Source organism: Emydura macquarii, unplaced genomic scaffold (genome assembly GCF_026122565.2).
Source record: "Emydura macquarii macquarii isolate MOO-44397 ecotype Brisbane River unplaced genomic scaffold, CSIRO-AGI_Emac_v2 contig_1451, whole genome shotgun sequence".
NCBI lineage: Eukaryota > Metazoa > Chordata > Testudines > Chelidae > Emydura > Emydura macquarii.
In genome coordinates, this window is record NW_027131588.1 from 17560255 (window position 1) to 17567684 (window position 7430).

The 7430-nt window shown below is 37.5% G+C and overlaps 1 long non-coding RNA gene across 1 annotated transcript in view; it reads right to left on the reverse strand.

The window, feature by feature from the left end:
• LOC137156561 (uncharacterized) overlaps window positions 1–6613 on the reverse strand; it is a 114967-nt gene extending 108354 nt beyond the window's left edge. Inside the window, exon 1 of the long non-coding RNA XR_010920817.1 lies at window positions 6594–6613. This is a non-coding gene — a long non-coding RNA (uncharacterized lncRNA). The remainder of the gene's footprint in view (window positions 1–6593) is intronic.
• Between the last annotated feature and the right edge of the window lie 817 nt (window positions 6614–7430).

Below are 7430 nucleotides of genomic sequence, written 5' to 3' on the forward strand. Positions count from 1 at the left end.
GTATAGACATGGCCTAAGGTTGATTAGAGCCAGTGCAGGTGGAGGTAGAAGGGACCTCATATCTGTTCCATGGGAGCAAGGTGCAGTAACCCCGCAATGAACAGCCATTGGGAAGATAGGGGTTGTGTCTGTCCCCTCCCCACTCAACACACCAGATACGTGGAGTTGCATGCCGCCATTATTTTGCAGCTATTGGGGCTTGGAGAGTTGTGAAAAAGCACTTGAAGGAAGCACAAGTGGGCGAAGTTGGCAGAGCCCAGAGTAAGTAAAAGCTTTTCCTCTTCCTGGAGAAAGGGCCCTGAGGACTAGAGAAAGCTGCAGACACAGTCACTGCATAGGAGTATGATGGTGGTTTGGTGGAAGTAATATACATAAAACTCACAGAGATGCTAACAAACAGAAGGCCTCCAAGGCTGCATGTGGGGGATCTGAGGACAAGAATGGAGCCTGCAGTGTTATACTTGTCTATAATCCTAAAACTGCTTACCCATCAAATTTATAGGCTATGCTCTGGAACTGCCATACCAAACCTGCAAAATGCACATTGTATATAGTGGCAGGTTAAACCAGCCACAGTCAAGGAAAACTGAAGGCGAGAACTAGATGACATTTTTAATACTTTTCCCACCCCAAAATTGCCTTTTTTTCAAAAATCACTTTCATTTAAAATTGACATTTAACAAAGTTTAGTTTTTCTAAACTGAAAATTTTATCAAAACGATTATTGATATTTCCATAAATATTTCTATAATGTTTTTGATACATTTAGAAAAAGTACAGACAAAATCATAAAGGTCTTTTTGAAACAGCACCATTTTGTCAACAGACAAACTAGAAAACAACAACAAACATCTTCAAATGCTCCATTGTTAAATCCATTGCCACTAACTTTTCACATTCTGCAAATTTATTCTTGTAACATACTGGTACATTGTTAAATTTTATATCACACAACAAAAGCAAACTAAGTTCATGGAGACTATCATTTTAGACATCTTTCTTTTTTATCAGCTACATTACAATTGGTTCATATAGCTCAGTTTGATTCACAACAAATACAATTAAAAAGACTTACCAAACTGTACTTTATCATTATGAATCAAATATTTTAATTTATTGCCTGATTGGTTTTATGTAAAGTAAGAGGGGAAAAAATCAATATGAAACTACAGATTTTAGCCTATCGTTCTGGCTGGATGTCGGATGCTAGAGTAAACCATCAATTATGGAAGTGCAGTAGTGACTCTTATAAGCAAAATTTTAGAATGCTTTCAGCCAAATCCTTCAACTTCCCTGTCCACCACCTCAATGAGTATCTGAAATCTTATGTGTGTGGTCTCTAGCTAAAGGCACCTTTTTATTTATTTATTTTAAATTTGAGGTTAATTGGTTAAGGATTTTATCAGATACAAGTGTCTGAAATATAAGAGGCTCATCATTTATTTAAAATATTTATGGAATGTTAGAACCTTAGAAATGGCTTGATGTAGAAAGTCCATATTTATTTAATAATCCTTAGTGTTTTCTACAAATATTTTACCATCTGAGAATGGCACAGACTCACACATATCATTTATAAACCCTTTATGTTCCCAGCCAACATCCAGATCTGAAAACATCTGCTCATCTAAATACCATAGCCCCTGGCAGAAAGTCATGGTCTCCTGCTACAGATATTAAGTCTTGATGATGGATTCTCCAAACAGCATAAAATGTGTGAATGAGAACAAGGCTGAAAGAGGAGGTCTCCAATACAGCCAACTTTAGCTCAGGATGCCATCCTCCATCACCCCCTCATCAAATACTCAAACAAGCACCTTTTTCTTACTCCCATGCTGCTCCTCATGCTTGGGAAGAGCTCCCCATAAACATCACAAAGCCACATCATTATCCTCCTTCAAATGCTCCATAATGTCTACAAAAAACTTGACAAGGGTTAGACTGCTGGTGTCTCATTGTTTCCATGTACTCCTTCTTTGGTCTTTCTGTATCTATCTGTTGTCTTGTATTTTATTCTTGGATTATAAACTCTTTGGGGCAGGGAGTCTTTTTGTTCTGTATTTGTACAACACCTAGCACAGTGGGGTCCTGGTCTATAACTAGGGCTCCTAGGCACTATAGTACTACTACTACTACTACTAAATAATAGTAACAAACAATAACAGAGTTAAAAAACATCAGTGCCAAATCATGAAAGTCCTCATGACTGCTCAGAATGTACTTATATGTTTTTTCAAGAAGGCTAGAGGCAGAGCATCAAACCCAAAGGAAAGAAAATGTCAGGTCAGTTATTGTGTTTATAATCATAATTCATTGGGAGCTCTGCAGCTTAGAGTAAAATAACTTACATGATGTTGCTATATAAAATATTGAACAATACATTGCATTATTTGGGGAAAACATTTGCTTAAAACTACTGATGTAAAATAGAGTGGGATAGATATTGCCATATTGGCCCAACTATTGATCACAGGTGCTTGAATCCACACTGCATGAGTAGAGCAGGATTCCCTGGTATGTGGAGATTGCACTTCCTGTACTACGGGGATTAGATCTTTCTACATCCTGCCTTCTTCCCACTTTCTGGAGAGCACCATTTTAGCCTATAGGACTAGCCTACTTACTTGCATATATATCTTTCCTTATAGATTTAAATATTGTTGTTTTATTATAATAGAATCATAGATTCATATTAAAGTATTATAGCCGTCATGCAAGGTACCTTACAGGCCACATCCTGTATGAAAGCTAAGGCAGTTAGCCTACATATGTTCAGGATCTTTGGCCCAGATAAGTAATGATGAGTTAAAGGATAAGACACAAACGGTGATAACCTTTACCCAAGATAAGTCATCAAAACAAGGGGGGCCTGTCACAGGTTATGCCCCAAGTAAACTTCACAGATACACCACAGAACCCACAAAAGGGCCAGAAATAACAAAGGTGAGATAAACAAACTGGAACCGTCTGGAAAGGATTTGGATATGTCATGAATATGCATGAACCTGCCAGCCTATAGAATAAGTGTACCCTAATAATTTGGGGGTGAAGAATCCAAATTTGGACTTAGAAGGAGGACCCCTACTGCTCAGGGTATAAGGGGCAAATTATGTTAATTGGGGCAATCGTCAGCTACTCCTTGAAACTTCTTTTAGTTAGTGTTAAGATTTTGTTCTTCGTTTATACTTAGTATTGTTTGTAGTGTTAGTCTTAGCCTTATAGCTCTTAGCCCTTGAGCATCGCCTAGCTCTCCATCTCTCTACTCAAGAGTTGAGGAACCAGACATCTCTCTCAATCTGGTCATCAGGGAAGGGTGTGAGTATATTAATCCAAAGCATACACACCACATAAGTCCCTAAAATAAGACTGTAACCCTATCCATTAGATTATTCATTTTCTTTTAATCACTCATTTTATGTTATCTTAATAAAAGCTTATAAAATTATACAAATTTGGCTATCACTGTGATCCTTCCTGTCATGCATCCAGGGTCCCTGTCTTCCAGGACAAGAACCTCATTATCTTCTAATCAGATCAATTGGTGAGCCTATAACCCCATTCAAATGACTAAAACACCCAAAATCAGGCTACACCATGTACCACCACAAGAGCAGGGATGGGTCAGCCATTTGCCTGGCACTTCTACTGGCCACACAAGAACGAGGGGAATCTTCATGCCATCCCCATATCACTATGCCCACATGTCAAGGCCAAGTAGAATCCAATCCATTATTAATACATTTCTCTTTATAGGAATGGTAATGTATCTAGGCTGTTATTTACAATTTAATCTTCAATTTAGGCTCAGATTCTTAACTTTTAAGGCCAAAAGAGACCACTGATGCAGTTTGATCTCTATATCACAGGCAATAGCATGTCACCCAGTTAACCCTGCACTGAGCCAGCAAACTTGTGTTTGGCTAAGTCAGGCCTAGTGACTGATTTTCAGAGTATCAGCATCCAACAGTTCCTGTTGAGAACAAAGGGAATGGTTTGTTGTGCTGCACATTTGAAAATCTGGCCACATCCTTTAGGTGCCAGAATGGGAGCTAAACTCTTGAAAATCTGTCTCTTTTTTGGAGGGGGGGTAGGGAGGATACTTAAATGAGCGGTCTAATTTTCAGGAGTGCTGAGTAGCAGCAGCTTGAAGTCAACCTCTCAAAAGCCATTTGCTTTCATTTCGGTGCCTATATTTTGAGTTAGGAGCCTAAATCTAGCCACTCACATTTGAAAACTCGGCACAAAACTGACACAGTGGAATAGACTAATAACCAGCCTTATACTGTGTTATACCCTGCATTACCCAGGCCAGTTCAGGCTAGTTCAGAATAGAGTTTTAGCCCACTCCATATAACTAGCCTAATTTGATAATAGTAGATGGAGAGTAGGAGTATTTTTTCCTGGCCCCATCTGTTGGTTGTTGAAATATCATATAATTGTTCAATAAAGATTAGTTATCCTCATGGAAATATTTCCCAAAACTGTTCTGTTGAGGAAGACCTTCTCCAATGTTCCCACGCCACAGCATGAGTCATACAAACTATTATGCATCACAAATGGAGTGGGACTCTTCTGATAAATGTTCTATTAGAGACAGGAACTTTTCTCTCTCTAGTGATATTTACTTACCTCATGTTAGTCATGAGGAAAGATATTTCCTACATACCAATCTAACTTTCATAATGACATTGTAAAATAGCATTGACTGTGGAGAGAACCATGCAAACTATTAGAAAGCTAGCACAGGCTGTCTTTTAAAAAAAAATAAAAATAGAAAGGCAAGCCCCAAAACCTGCTATTAATTTCTTTGGATTTGAGCAGTGATTATAATGGAAATTAAACCACACACATACAGCAAAACCAAATAGCCAATTTAATTAATATATTTATTGCAATTCTACCTCGAGAGTCTTTATCGGGTTTTTTTTTTTTTTTTTAACTAGAGCTATGAGCTTGGGAAATCTTGGATGTTGGTGTTAACTTAGCTTTTAATTGCATGATGGTAGTCCAAGTTCATGAGCTGAGCGAGATGTTAATGAAAATCAAAAGGGGGGGGGAACTATTAAACGAGGCACTTTAACATTTTAGTCTTACAAACGCCCCTCTAATTCTCTGCTAAAATATAGAATCCCTTTTGCAAAAAACACGAAACCAAACCAAAAAAACCTCCAGCAGCTAACAAGCAAACTTATCAAAAAGATACACAAACAACAGAGGAACCCAATGGCTTAAATTTTGAAAAGTACTCAGCATCCATAACTGGACCAAATTTTTTTAAATAACTCAGTCTACTTGGGCACTAAAATAGTTTTGAAATGGAATTTTAGACTCTTTCCAACAGGAAGTAATTTCAAATTGGAAAAATATGGAAAATTTAAAGTTGGACTTTTTACATTTTCTCATTTTGAAATGGCATTTCAAAATAAAAAATGTAGTTTCAAAATGTTGCTTTTAAATTTAAAAAAGTCAAGATTTGTTTACACATTTCTGATTTGAAACAGTTCATAATTTTTCATTTTGTGAAAATGTTCAATATTTTGACTTTACCTTCCATTCCAAATTGGAATAAAATTTCCTGAATGTCTTAATATACTGCAGAAGGAACATTCCATTTTTAAACTCCTCCATTTTGTTGGGAGATTAGCTCTTTTGAAAATCTAGACTGGAAAAATCTGAGATTGCAAGTCACTGTTTTGGAAATTAAAATGTCATTTTGACTTTGACATATCCATTTGAAATGACATTTTTCATTTCAAATCTCACAATCAGAAAATTAAAAAAGATATTTTCACACAGAAAATTTTAATTTCAATGAAACTATGTTTTCTGACTGGAATTTTTTTCATGCAGAGCATTGAAAAGACTTTACATCAAAACAAGTGGGCAGAGTTTGAAAAGGGATGTTGGGTCATAATGGAAACTTCTGGGCAGTGAGTACTTCTAAAAAAATTTGCCATTTCATTAAGATGCCTAAATGGGAGCAGAACCCTTTGGAAAATGTGCGTCAACAGTAGGTGCTAATCACTTGAAAATCTGGCCCCCAGGAATGTTATTCTCCAGAAAAGTTATCATGTAACCAATGTAGAGTAGAGAAAGCCCATGTAAGGTCAAAGGGAGGGAAAAGGACTGTTATAGAATATGTCACATTTATGGCTTGAAGCAGCATGTCATAGTGGCCAGTAGAAGAAGAGGTTAAAGGGTTATCGTGCGGCCAAGTGTTCAAGGATGAATGGACAGAATGGAGAACCCAGGCAATATACAATATACTAATAATGTAATCCCCATCTCTGTCTGTGCTCTGAAAACATTCACTGCTGTCTCGTGGTGACCCCGAACTTCATTGCAAACTAGAACGCATAACAAACTAAGCCAAATGGTGCTCGGCATTCTGAAATTGGAAACCTTCTCCTGTTTTGACCTCCTTGGCACTTGGAGTTCTGCCATTCTGCTTCTGTCCATACCTGTAACTACTATTTGAATGCTCAGCACCTGATCCCATGATCCAAAGTTCACATGATTTGGGAAGCTGGCTCTCATTATCAATTGTTTTCTTATGATTATCACAATGTAAAAAGTAATGTTTCTTTACTGACCTGTTTAAATTATCTTCCTCCTTCTATCCATATGCCTATTAGAAAGATAAGATAAGATAATTTTGTTGGCATTAAGATAGATAACACAGCAATTAAAACAATACATAATTAAAAATAAAAATAGAGGGCTTAATTTCAGTCTTTTACACATGTTTACACCTCTGTAAATCCATTGATTCCAGAGTCACTCTTAAAATCAGAATCAGACCCAGCATGAAGGAGAAGGAATATAAATGTGGTTGTATCCCTTATATATTGGAATTCTGCTCTTCATTGTCAACAACTAGACACAAGTGGCCTGTAACGTACATAGTACAGTATTGATTTTGTAGTTAATGAAGTCTATTCATCATCCCTGAACACCTGTTATTTACCTCTATTACCACTGAAGTATGTAACTACCATGGTAGTTACACAGGGGTTGAGGGGCAAAGGAGGGAATAATACACTGCAGGGTTATTTTTTCTTGGGTTTTTTTAGAGGTGACTGAAGTTGCTCAGTGTTTGGAATATTTGAATCAATCCCAGGAAAGAAGGAAGGATTACTAGGCAGGGGGCAGGTTAGACAGTCAGAAGGTGCATGACCAATCAAACTTAGCACAGAGATGTCACCACCACCTATGTGGAACATGTGTGGAATAGTTACTATTGTTATGGAGGCGTATGGGGAGGTGGCCGGAACGTTCGAAATGTCACTCTTCACATCTCATTGCTGGGCTCTCAGTACTGAACTTATCAGAGAGCCCCCTCCTGCTGCTTGTGTGCACGCTGTTCAGTGGACTTGATTAGGAATTTAAACTCCTTGTAATAATGGGAGGTAGAGTACAGGATACATATG